General features: G+C 46.3%; 1 protein-coding gene across 3 annotated transcripts in view; it reads left to right on the top strand.

Moving 5' to 3' along the window:
* pi4kb (phosphatidylinositol 4-kinase, catalytic, beta) overlaps positions 1 to 13,633 on the top strand; it is a 599,336-nt gene that overhangs the window by 471,175 nt on the left and 114,528 nt on the right. For 2 of the 3 annotated variants that reach the window (XM_052045828.1, XM_052045827.1), the window contains exon 1: positions 1,851 to 1,965. The gene's annotated coding sequence lies outside the window, so the exon portion shown is untranslated. Of the gene's footprint in view, positions 1 to 1,850; positions 1,966 to 13,633 lie in introns of those variants that run through there. The other variant, XM_052045826.1, reaches the window with a different exon arrangement.

The following is a 13,633-nucleotide window of genomic DNA, read 5'->3' as shown; positions in this document are numbered from 1 at the left end:
GTGATTATGTGGCTAAGCATAGCTCCAATGCCATTTTCAAATTTGCTGGATGACACAACTGTTGTTGGATGAATCGCAGGCGGTGATGAGTCACTAGTCAAGTAGTGCTGCAACAACAACCTCTTGCTCAACGTCAGCAAAATGAAAGAGCTGATTGTCGACTTCAGGAAGGGGCAGGAGGGCGAACATGCGCCAGTCTACATTGAGGGGATCGGCAGTGGAGAGAGTCAGCAGCTTTAAATCCCTGGGCGTTAATATATCAGATGACCTGTCCTGGACCCAGCACATAGATGCAACCATAAGGAAAGTGCACCAGCGTCTTCACTTTCTTAGAAGGTTAAGGAGGTTCGGTTTATCACCGAACACTCTAACAAACTTCTACAGATGTACTGTTGAAAGTATCCTGACTGGCTGCTTCATGGTCTGGTAAGGCAATTCGAACACGCAGGAACGTAAAAAGTTGCACTGAGTAGTGGACTCTGCCCAAATACATCACGGGCACATCCCTCCCCACCACGGATGTTGCCTTCTTGGGGCAGCGCCTCTTGTGCTGCCTCAGGAAGGCAACACCCATCGTCAAAGATCCCCACCATCTGGGCCGTGCCATCTTCTTGCAGCTCCCATCAGGCAGGAGGTGCAGAAGCCTGAAGTCCCACACCACCAGGTTCAGGAACAGCTACTTCCCTTCAACCATTCAGTTCTTGAACCAACCAGCACAACCCTAATCACTGCCTCAGTACAGCAACACTGGGACCACTTTGCAGGACAATGGACTTTCTTTTTGTTCTGATTGTGTCCTTTCTTGTTAAAAATTGTGTATAATTGTGATAAGACTATTGAACAGTTCCCTCATGAGATGGACTATGACTTCACAATCTACCTTGTTGTGACCTTGCACCTTATTGCACTGCACTTTCTCTGCAGCTGTGACGCTTTACTCTGCACTGTTAAAAACCATAGAACCATACAGCACAAAACAGGCCCTTCGGCCCACCATGTTGTGCCGTCCATCAAACCACCCTCACACTATCTAAACCTTTCCTCCTGCATATCCCTCTATCTCACATTCCTCCATGTGCCTATCCAACAAACTCTTGAACCTGTCCAATGTATCTGCCTCCACCACCACCCCAGGCAGTGCATTCCATGCACCAACCACTCTCTGGGTGAAAAACCTCCCCCTGACATCTCCCCTGAACCTCCCACCCATAACCTTAAAGCCATGCCCTCTCGTCTTGAGCATTGGTGCCCCGGGAAGGAGGCGCTGACTGTCTACTCTATCTATACCTCTCAATATTTTATATACCTCTATCATGTCTCCCCTCATCCTCCTCCTTTCCAGTGAATAAAGCCCTAGCACCTTAAGCCTCTCCTCATATTCCATACGCTCTAATCCAGGCAGCATCCTGGTAAATCTCCTCTGCACCCTCTCCAATGCCTCCACATCCTTGCTATAATGCGGTTATTGTTTTTACCCGTACTTCCTCAATGCACTTTGTACCAACTCAATGTAACTGCACTGGGTGATGAATTGACCTGTACGGTTGGTTTGCAAGACAAGTTTTTCACTGTACCTGGGTACAAGTGACAATAATAAACCAATACCAATAATTTATGTTTTTTTGTGAATGCTGCTTATATGATGCAGTGTGCCTGTGATGCTGCTGCAAGTAAGTTTTCCATTGCACCTGTGCACACACGGACTTGGGCATAAGGCAAGAAACCCGACTTTGACCGCTGGTGGAGAGGGCAGGTCTTCAGGTGGTGTGGTGGGGTGGGGTGGGGTGGCTTCGGGCGCATGCGTGAGCGGCCGACTGCTGGCCCATGCGCAGTGGGCCGTGCGCTCTCGGCGCATGCGCAGTGCCGGCCGTGCCCGGAGTCGGCTGCGAGCGGCAGAGACGATGGCGAGCTGAGGGCGGCGGGACCCCCCCCCCCCCGCGGGTAACTAAGAGCACCCACTCCAAGGTCGGTCGAACCGCTTTCTCCCCCGCTGTTGGTTATTGCGGCTGATTTTCCTTGTTTGAAATAAGACGAAGGGGCCGGGTGGGGAGGGAATAAACATCTTTTATGTGTATGTGTGAGGGAAACGACAACCAAACCTGATAGCCTGACGGAAGTCCCGACTTCCCGGGCGCTCGCCATTGGTTGGTTTTCCCCTGCGCGGTCAGGGGCGGCGCAGTTGATTGGGGGGTCGCGTTGCCTGTCACTTTGACGGACGGGGCCGCGACAGGTTAGGTTGCAGAGTGGGGGGGGGAGAGGGAGCTCTGAAGTTGCTGACATCGTTTTGTTTTAAAGGGAGGGAGGGGAATGGGATCAGTTCAGGTCAAGCAGTTTCCAACCCAGGACATTTACAAAACAGGCTTCATATTTTGTGAGATATCTTCTTATTTGCAAGGGGAACACTGGCACTTTGCTCTGGGCTTGAACATTTAGTGCACATTTTAATTGGAAATTCAATCACTGGAGCTTTAAGTACAGAAATTTTCCTGTTACACAGTTCAGTCTGTGAGCATTGAGTAGGAAAGTGCCTTTAAAACGACATGTTGTTCAAAATAAGTTTCTTTAAATGCATACTGTTCTGACAGCTATAATATGATGAACTTCCTGGGGTGTAGGTCAAAGTGATGTGGAGGATGTTTTATCTGGATGTTTTATCTGGACATGTTATGAGGTGCACTGAGTTGCACTGAAAAGATGGTGTTTAAGATTCTGTCAGGCTGCCAAGTTCCAAGCACTGTAAAAATGGGCAATTAAAATTAACTGGTGATAAGGCAGATTTTTTAAGCTGGATGGGTATATGCCCATGACCAGTTGGCATTAGCAGGAAATGATTCTCATTATAGTGCTCCCTGTTTGAGTCATGCTTGACAAAGTGTAACTGATATGTGAAACTTCTGCATTGGGTCATATTAAAGTAATGGTCAAATATCATTGATGAAGTTCCTCGTTATGCTTCTGAGAAACCTCCCAGTATATTTTGTATGAATCACTTTTGATTGCTTATGGTTCAAGAAGAAAGATCACCACCACCACCTCAAGGGCAATTAGGCATGGGCAATTAAATACTGGCTCGCCCTGCAAGGCTCACTTCCCTTGAATGAATATTTTTTTAAAAAGAAGTTATAGTAAATGTTGTTTTGTATGCTACTGTGCTGATTAATTTGCATGCTACAAGATCCTGCAAATAACAGTGAGTTGGAAAAGTGTGGTTAATTGACTTTTGTTGCCTCGGAGAAAAGAATTGTCCTGTTGGTGGTTCTGCAAGTATTGCTGCAGGATCTGAAGAATCCCGGGGCATTGGTTTATTGACTTAGTTGAAGAGTGGCAGCTCCAACAACGCAGCGCTCCCTCCCTTGGCATGATTGGTAAACTGGTTTATTATTGTCTCGTGTACCGAGGTACAAGGAAAAACTTATCTTGCCATGCAGATCACTTCATTACAACATTATTCAGTGCATTGAGGTAGTACAAGGTAAAACAATAACAAAATAAAGTGTTATAGTTACAGAGAAAATGCATTGCAGGTAGTCAATAAGTTGCAAGGCTGTAATGAGGTACATTGTGAGGTCATCTTATCATGCTAGGGGACCATTCTGTTGTTTTATAACAACGGGATAGAAGCTGTCTTTGAGCCTGGTGGTCCGTGCATTCAGGCTGTTGTATCTTCTACTGGTGGGAGGCGGGAGAAGAGAGAGTGACCGGGGTGGTTGGAGTCTTTGATTATGTTGGCTGCTTTACTGGTGCAGCAGGAAGTGTCGACAGAGTCCATGGAGGGGAGGCTGGTTTTTGTGATGTGCTGAGCTGTGTCTGGTTGGTGGGGATCCTTGATGATGGATGTTGCCGCCTTGAGGCAGCAAGAAGTGCAGACAGGACAAGTGTGTACAATAGTGTTAACCTGAAGGCTACAGAAACAAATAATGTCTCCATTTTTGTGTCATCTGAAGCTCAGTTTGTAACATTCTCACTTGTTGAGTCAGTGTTCTGGGTGTGAGTCCTGTTTCTGAAAACTGAGGCCAACAGTCCAATGCTATTGAGAATGGGGTGTACAGTTGGAGGTGCATTTTTTTCTTTCAAATGTCCCACCTGCTGTCGGGAGGTGTAAACAATTTGACAGAAGATTGGGGACATTCTCCCCACTGTCCTGGGGTCAAAATTTATCCCACAATCATCCATAGATGGACATCCGTGGAAGCTGGTTTGTGTGCAAGTAAGCTCACGTTTCTTACATCTTGAGTGAAATCATTTTCAAAAATTAATATTAATCATCTGCAAGATGCTTTGGGATGTCTTGAAAGGCATTAAGTTCCAGAAAAGGATGGGGTAAGAGATGAGGAGAGGAGGAAGAAAGAAGCTGAATCAGTTTGAATTGGAGTCAAAGAGCAATACAGCACGGATACAGCCCGAGTCCGTGCCAACCATGGTGCCCACCCAGCTCGTCCCAATTTCCTGTGTTCGGCCTATATCCCTCCATGCACGCCCCCGCCCCATGTACCTATCCAAGTGCTTAAATGATACTATTGTACCTCAATCACTTCTTCTGGCAGCTCGTTCCATATTCTCACCACCCTCTATGTGGAAAAATTTGCCCCTCAGGTCCCTTTTAAATCTTTCCCCTCTCACCCTAAATCTATGTCCCCTAGTTGTGAACTACCCTACCCTGGGGAAAAGACTGTTACCATCCACTTTATCTATGCCCCTCATGATTTTATAAACCTCTATGAGATCAACCCTCATTCTCCTACGCTCCAAGAAATAAAGATCTAGCTTGGCCGACCTCTCCCTATAACCTCTCTGTATAACTCAGTTCTGGTGATATCTTCGTAAACCTTTTCCGCACTCTTTCCAGTTTAACCACATCTTTCCTATAACAGGGCGACCAAAACTGTGCACAGTCCTCTAAGTGCGGCCTCACAAACGACTTGTACAACTGCAACATAATGTCCCAACTCCTATGCTCAATGCCCTGACCGATGAAGGCCCCTGTGCTAAACGCCTTTTTCACCACCCCATCTTTCTGTAATGCTGCTTTCAACAAACTATGCACTTGTACTCCTAGGTCCCTCTTTTCCATTACACTCCCTGGTCCCCAACCACTCATAGTATAAGTCCTACGTTGGTTTGACTTTCCAAAATGCATCACCTCACACTTATCTGTATGTAAATCCATTTGCCGCTCCTCGGCCCACTTCCCTAACTGATCAAGATTCCCCTGTATTCTACAATAACCTTCACTATCAACAACACCTCCTAATTTCTCTGAAAAAAAGACTGGTCCAGCAGCTTATTAATAGAACCACACACCACAGAGTGAAGCCATCTGGCCCGCAATACCTTTGCCTGCTCTTTGAAAGACCTTTGCAGATCTGCTTCCCTTGATCTTGCCCCTTAATGCTGCAATTCCTCATGGTTTTAGTCCCGTTTCCTTCTGATTCTGTTCCTCTCGCGCTCTCTCTCTCACACATACACACAAAGCATAATGAAATGCTAGATTAAATTAGAAAATGTTGACAATTTTTTGCAGGGAGAGAGAAACAGTTAAGGTTTCAGGTTAATGGAGAGCTTCCAGAGGAAGTTTACAAAAATGATTCCGGGAATGAAAAGCTTAACATCTGAGAGCGTTTGATGTCTCTGGGCCTGTGCTCGATGGAGTTTAGAAGGATTTGGGGGGGGGGGGGGGGGGGGGGGTGCGGGGAATCTCCTTGAAACCTACCAGATACTGAAAGGCCTGGATAGAGTGGATGTGGAGAGGATGTTCCCATCAGTGGAAGAGTCTGGGATTTGAGGGCACAGCCTCAGAATAAAGGGACGTCCCTTTAAAACTGAGATGAGGAGGAAGTTCTTCAGCCAGAGGGCGGTGAATCCGTTACTACAGAGGGCGGTGGAGGCCAAGTCATTGGGTGTATTGAAGGCAGAGATTGATGGGTTCTTGATTGGTGAGGGGGTTAAGGGTTATGGGGAGAATGGGGTTAAAAAGAAAATCAGCCATGATTGAATGATGGACCAGACACAATGGGCCAAATGGCCTAATTCTGCCCCTATATCTTCTGGTCTCCACATTACAAGTGGAGGAAGTTGGAAATGTAACGTGGTCCTAGGGATGAGCGATTTCGGCTGGAAGGTTTGACTGGAGAATCTGGAATTACTGCCCTTGAACTAAGGAAGATCAAGAGGAGATTTGTAGTGTTGTTCAAGATCATGAATAGTTTGGACGGGACCAACAGAGGAAAACTGTTCTCATTTCCAGATGATCCAGGGGCTGGGGAGAGTGGATTTAACTGGTTATGCAAAGGGTTGCGAGGAATAATTTCTCCATGCCCTGTAATTCCCTGCCTGATGGGGAGGTAGAATCAGGATCGGGGCTTTCAAGGGGGAATTGGATAAGTACTTGGGGGGGGGGGGGGGGGAATTGGCTATGGATAAAATGGGGATGGAACCAGTGGGATTGCTTTACCAGGGAGCTCTCATTTGGGTGAATGAGTGCTGATGGAATCATATTGGTTTATTGTTGTCACTCGTACCGAGGTACAGTGAAAAACTTGTCTTGCAAACTGATCGTACAGGTAAATTCATTACACTGTGCAGTTACATTGAGTTAGTACAGAGTGCATTGAGGTAGTAGAGGTAAAAACAATAACAGTACAGAGTAAAGTGTCACAGCTACAGAGAAAGTGCAGTGCAATAAGGTGCAAGGTCACAACAAGGTAGATCGTGAGGTCAGAGTCCATCTCATTGTATAAGGGAACCGTTCAATAGTCTTATCACAGTGGGGTAGAAACTGTCCTTAAGTCTGGTGGTACGTGCCCTCAGGCTCCTATATCTTCTACCCGATGGAAGAGGAGAGAAGAGAGAATGAACGGGTGGGTGGGGTCTTTGATTATGCCGGCTGCTTCACCAAGGCAGCACCATGGGAACTGTCCCTTCAGCCCACCGTGTCTCTGCCCACTGACAAGCACCCATTTGTGTTAATCCTATTTTGTTTTCCCCTCATATTCTACTACCCACTGACAGGCTGGGGGTAATTTACTGTGGCTGATTCATTTCTTTGGAAGGTGGGAGAAAACCGGAGCTCCTGGAGGTGTTATCCCAATTTTAAGTTCTCACTCCTGCCTGCTGCAAAATCACACAGTGCCGTGGATTAATTCTGTTAAAATGTGTTTATTAGCAGTATACTGCCAGGGAGAATTCTCCTCTGACTTTCATGCACAGTCTTTATTGGAGGTCTCCACAATACAAAGGGGCAGACATAAATTTATACAGTCCTTGTCACACACTTAAACCATGCGGCTACACCAATTTCAATTGGGGAGCCTAAGATGCAAAGACAACCATCACACTCATTGTTTTAAGACAAAACCTCACACATTGTTTAGTATAATTGGCTTACAGTCAAGTTCCAGACGCAGTAATCACCACCTGGTCTTGAGTCAGGGGCTTGCATGCATGGTATTTCATCAGTTATATGTGCAGTCACAATTTCTTAACCCTTTACTTTCTCAGAGGAAACCCACATGCTCACAGGGAGGAGTGCAAACTCCACACAGACCAAGATTACTGGAGCCATGACCTCTACTAGCCATGCCACAGTGCTGTAGCAGTTCTGAAATTCTAAGCTTTATGATGTAGACGAAGTGGGGAGTGGTGGAAAGGACAGGGTTAGGCCTGTGAGCCAGCAAAGAGTGGCAGGAGCGATTAAATTTCACATGTCATTAAACTGGAAAGGGTGCAAAAAAAGATTTGAGGATCTTCGTGGAACTGGAGGGTCTGAATTATAAGGAGAGGCTGGGACTTTTTTCCCTGGAGCGTAAGATGTTGAGAGGTGAGCTGACAGAGGTGTGTAAAATCATGGGGGTGAAGATAAGGTGAATGGTCACAATCTTTACCCCAGGGCAGGGAAATCCAAAGCAAGAGGGTGGAGTTTAAAGCGAGAGGGGAAAGATTTAAAGGGGTAGGTTTTTCCACACAGAGGGTAATGGGTCTGTGGAATGAGCTGCCAGAGGAAGTGGTAGACATTTAAAATACATTTGGACAGGTACACGGATAGCAAAGGTTCAGAGGGATGTAGCCCAAACGCAAGCAAAAGGGACTGGCTCAGTTCATCAACTTGGTTGGCATGGATAAGTTGAGCTGAAGTGCTGTATGTCTCTGCTCTCATACCACTGAATGCAACAACAAACGTTGCAATCTTATCCAACTTTTGCAGGTTAACTGTATTTGCGTTTTTTAAATTCTTGCTGTTGCAAAGTTAAGCAGGCATAATAGCAAAGTGGTGAGTGGGTTTAGTCCCATATCGGTTGTCAGATCAATATCTGCAGACATGAATTTTAAGTCCTGCCACCACATCTGGGCCACTTAAATCTAAGTAATTAAATTCTGGAATAAACAGCTAATATCGGTAATGCTGACAATGAAACTACCAAATTGTAAAACCCATCTGATTCATTCACTATTCATGGAAGGAATTTCACTGTCCTTATTGGTACTGGTTTATTATTGTCACTTGTACCGAGATACAGTGAAAAACTTGTCTTGCACACCGATCGTACAGGTCAATTCATTACACAGTGCAGTTACATTGGGTTAGTACGGAGTGCATTGAGCTAGTACAGGGTAAAACAATAACAGTACAAAAGTGCAGTGTAGGTAGACAATAAGGCGCAAGGTCACGACAAAATAGATTGTGAGGTCAAGAGTCCATCTCGTCTTATAAGGGAACCGTTTAATAGTCTTATCACAGTTGGGTAGAAGCTGTCCTTGAGTCTGGTGATACTTGCCCTCAGGATCTTGTATCTTCTACCCGATGGAAGAGGAGAGAAGAGAGAATGTCCCGGGTGGGTGGGATCTTTGATTATGCTGGCTGCTATACCAAGACAAGGAGAGGTAAAGAGAGCCCAAGGAGGGGAGGCTGGTGTCCGTGATGTGCTGGGCTGTGTCCACAACTCTCTGCAGTTTCTTGCGGTCCCGGGCAGAGCAGTTGCCGTACCAAGCCATGATGCATCCAGATAGGATGCTTTCTGTGCTGCATCGATAAAAGTTGGTGAGAGTCAAAGGGGACAAACCAAATTTCTTTAGCATCCTGAGGAAGTAGAGGCACTGGTGAGCTTTCTTGGCTGTGGAATCTGCATGATTTGACCAGGACAGGCTGTTGGTGATGTTTATTGACGATATGGGACTCCAGGTTGAGTGTCAACTGTCCTCTGAAGTGACCCAATGAGCAAGTCAGCTCGGGGACAGTGGGGGACGGGGCTTTTGCAGCAACATCCGATTCCTGTGAACGAGTGGGGGAACAGAAACCTGTTTCTTTGGAGTTGCCTTGGATGGATGGAGAAATATGATAAAAGTTAAGTCTTGTACTGAAGAGATGTGGAAGCATAGAGTCACAGCTGTCGTCGTCGTGGCTATCCCTCGAGTTCGAGGATGATGGTCTTTGTTCTGTTGATCTAGTTATGGGCTCTCAAGTGGCTAATGAGTCCAATCGAAGTAGTCCACAGAGCGAAGATGCCTGTGCGTGTATTTGTTTAACGTGTACTTGTTGTTGCACTACAAAAAGCACACGATACTTCACAAATCAACCGACTGATTCCAATGGCATGGAAACCACGACGATTGGAGCTGATGGATTTGTTGCAGCCTTCATCCGCCTTCACAGCCATTGAGTTCGAAGTAACTTCGTCCGCCTGTTCCACCGCTGAGGTCTTGGTTGGATTGTTCTTTGTCAGGGACCTCACCATCGACCTTGCCGCCATGGGTGACCCTACCAGGAGCATAACTCCAGACGGCATCGCTCTTGGGATCTCAGGACCACACAAGCTACTACACCACGACAAGGTGACAATCCATGGAGAAGTCATAGCTGCAGAGGCATGAAACAGGCCATTTGGCCCACCAAGTCTATGCCAACCATCAGGCAGCCTTCAAACTGATCCCATTTAATTCTCCCCACACTCACATCAACTCCCGCCCCCCGCCCCCGCCCCCCACCAGATTCAACCACTCACGTACACACTGGGGGGCCAGTTAACCCTCCAATCCTGTGGCATCTAGAAGGAGACTGGAACACCCAGCTGCAACCCACTTAGTCACAGGGAAAGCGTGCAAACTCCACGCAGACAGTACCTATGATCGCGATCGAATGTTGGTCACTGGAGCTGTGAGACAGCAGCTCTGTTAGCTGCACCACTGTGTCACCTTTAGATTGCCCAGCTCTTTGGAATGGTTTCCGAGGAAGGTAGAAGATAGTCTCCTTGGAATTCTGGATTCTCATACGTCCCTAATTTTCACCACTTTCCCATTGGCGACAGTCAGCTCCCAAGCTCCGGAATTCCCTCCCTAAACCTCTACCTTTGTCTCTCCTCCTTTAAGAAGTGCCTTTGTGACTTCAAAGGGACTATATTAATATAAGTGGTTGAAGAAAAGGCTTTTCAATATTTACATTGCATTGAAGGTCAGCAGTTTCTTGAGAGGAGGGTCTGTTGCACCAAGCAGATTTTTAATTTATTTTAAATCTTTGTTTTTATAGTTCATTTTAGATTATGTTTGAAGCTTCTACATTGGAGTGAGGGCTTATTATATATAATGGCAGATGCCCCCACATTCAGTATCCATGCAGGGCACATTTAAAAATCATTTAAAAAAAATTGCAACAGAGTGCTGTCTGGTTTTGCAGTTGGTTCTGTGTGGGGATCAAGTCTGCAGAAATAGCTTGAGATCTTCTCTGGTCTCCCATTCAGTGCTTGCTTACACAGTACAATATTCAGTTTTGTTCTCTCTGCAATATAACTCAGCATTTCTGAAGTGCCTTTTACTGTGTCAAAACTTTGTGAGCTGCAGGTGCATATTTCAATAGGATTTGAGTTGCAGCTTGGTCAATGGGGAAGAGAAGGAGATAAAAATTTAGCAAGGGAATTCTGGAGCTTGGGGCTAGGCAGGGAGATTGCATCTGCTCAGAATGGAGGTCAGGGGCAATGTACGCCTGACCGGTGTCATTAGAACGAAGACACAGCATTCCTGAGTACTGCACTCTCAAGATATTTCTGGGTTGGACGTTGATCCTGTGATCTTCTGACGAGGCCACTGGACCAGCTCATTGAGCCACTGACGACTTTGTTTGGTGAAAATTACCAAAGAAATCAGCACATGATAATGAAATTTAGAGGAATGTCGACTGACTGGATCTCAGCAGGAATTAAGTGGCCTGATTAATGGAGATTATAAGAATCATACAGCATGGAAATGAGCCCTTTCAGCCCACCAGGGTGTTGTAGAGCGCTGAGTCAAGACCTTCAGCCCATTGGGTCCACACTGACTATCACATAGCTCCTTGCACCAATCCTCCCCACATTCCTGTCAACTGGCACCAGATTCCACCATTCGCCTACACACTAGGGACAATTTACAGCGGCCCATTAACCTATCAACCCACAGGTCTTTGGAATATGGAGGAAACCAGAGTTCCCAGGGAAACCTGCGCAGTCACTGGGAGTGTGTGCAAACTCCACACAGGCAGCATTCAGATTGAACCTGGGTATTGGTTTATTATTGTCACTTGTACCGAGGTACAGTGAAAAACTTGTCTTGCATACCGATCGTACAGGTCAATTCATTACACAGTGCAGTTACATTTAGTCCAGAGTGCAGTGGGGTAGTACACAGCTACAGAGGAAGTGCAGTGCCATAAGGCGCAAGGTCACAACAAGGTAGATCGTGAGGTCAGAGTCCATTGTGAGGTCCAGAGTCACTGGAACTGTGAGGCAGCTACACTATTGTGTAGCTACTAGCTACACCATTGTGCTAACTATCAAGTACGTGTCTGTGCTGATCCCATTTTGTTCTAAATGTATTTGTTTGCTATTGTGCTGGGGCAGGTACAATCAATGATTTCGTCTTTAAAGACTACTTGGAGGCTGTTGACAAAATTTAATCCCTTCCCCAGCCCTACATCCCTCAGAACTCCACACATCCAAATCTGGCCTCTGGCAAATCCCCGTTTTCTGTTGCTGCTGTGCCTTTGGCTGCCTGGATCCCGCTCTGGATTTTTCTCCCTAAACCAACAGGATATTGACAGAATGCGGAGCTGGGCTGAGAAGTGACAGATGGAGTTCAACCCGGATAAGTGTGAAGTGATGCACTATGGGAGATCGGATTCAAAGGCAGAATACAAGGTTAATGGCAGGACTCTTAGCAGTGTGGAGGAACAGAGGGATCTTGGGGTCCATGTCCATAAATCCCTCAAGGTTGCCACGCGGGTCGATAGGGTTGTTAAGAAGGCGTATGGAGTGTTGGCCTTCATTAGTCGGGGTATTGAGTTCAAGAGCCGCGGGGTGATGATGCAGCTCTGTAGAACTCTGGTCAGACCACACTTGGAATATTGTGTTCAGTTCTGGTCGCCTCATTATAGGAAGGATGTGGAAGCTTTAGAGAGGGTGCAGAGGAGATTTACCAGGATGCTGCCTGGATTGAAGAGTATGTCTTATGAGGATAGGTTGAGTGAGCTCAGGCTTTTCTCTTTGCAAAGAAGGAGGATGAGAGGTGACTTGATAGGGGTGTACAAGATGATAAGAGGCATAGATTGAGTGGACAGTCAGAGACTTTTTCCCAGTGCGACAAAGGCTAACATGAAGAGACATAATTTTAAGGTGATTAGTGGAAGGTATAAGGGATAAGCAGATATATTAGGGACTTTTAAGTGACTCTTAGATAGACACATGAATGATAGAAAAATAGGGGGCTATGTGAGAGGGAAGGGTTAGCTAAATCTTAGAGCAGGATAAAATGTCGGCACAACACTGTGGGCCGAAGGGCCTGTACTGTGCTGTAGTGTTCCATGTTCTAAACCTCTTTCCCCACCCCTCTCCCCCAATCTCCTTTTTAAGAAGCTCCTTTGACAGTCTTTGCTCACCCCTCTGAGTAACTTCTTGCATGACCCCGCTACAAACGATGTGCCAGTGAGGTACTTTGGGACATTTTGCGATGTCAAAGGAGCAATATGAGTGGTTGATGCATGGCCATCCCCAGCACTTGACCAATTCCAGGCAGGATTCATGCATGTCTATCAACATGGACATACATTGCCTCTTCCTTCATGACTGCAAGAAAATCTAGGGGCCTCCAACCCGGCAGAAGTATGAGAGTAAGATCATTACAGCAGTTCGAGAAGGTGATTCATCACTGTCTACTTCAGGCAATTAGGGAAAGGCAATAAATACAGATTATTATAAGGGTATTCATATCCCAGGAATGATTAATTAAAGAAACAAAGTCTGCTGTCTAATTGTACTCCACTTTTCAGGAAACTCCCATGACTCACGACTGAAAGGTGCAGCAGAATTGGGGGTATGAAGTGGCTTTGCGGTTGGTATCTGTCATGCATTCTGCCTGGAATTAGATGGGTGTGAGGTGGCAGCAGCCGGGATTCCTGCTGTTTTTTCCCTTCCAACCTCTGCATGCTTGGAATGCCGACACTTGGGTACTGGATTTGTCTAGAAAAAAAGGGCTTGTGCGGTCATTCAAGCAGGCACAACAAATTTAGAACCAGGAATTTCAGGAGTGGTGCCGGGAAGCCTTTCTTTACGTGAAGGTTGGTGGAAATCTGGAACTCCCGTTATCCAAAGGCTGTTGAGGCTAGAGGTCAGTTGAA

Source organism: Pristis pectinata, chromosome 40 (genome assembly GCF_009764475.1).
Source record: "Pristis pectinata isolate sPriPec2 chromosome 40, sPriPec2.1.pri, whole genome shotgun sequence".
NCBI lineage: Eukaryota > Metazoa > Chordata > Chondrichthyes > Rhinopristiformes > Pristidae > Pristis > Pristis pectinata.
This window is presented reverse-complemented; position numbering and strand designations above follow the sequence as displayed.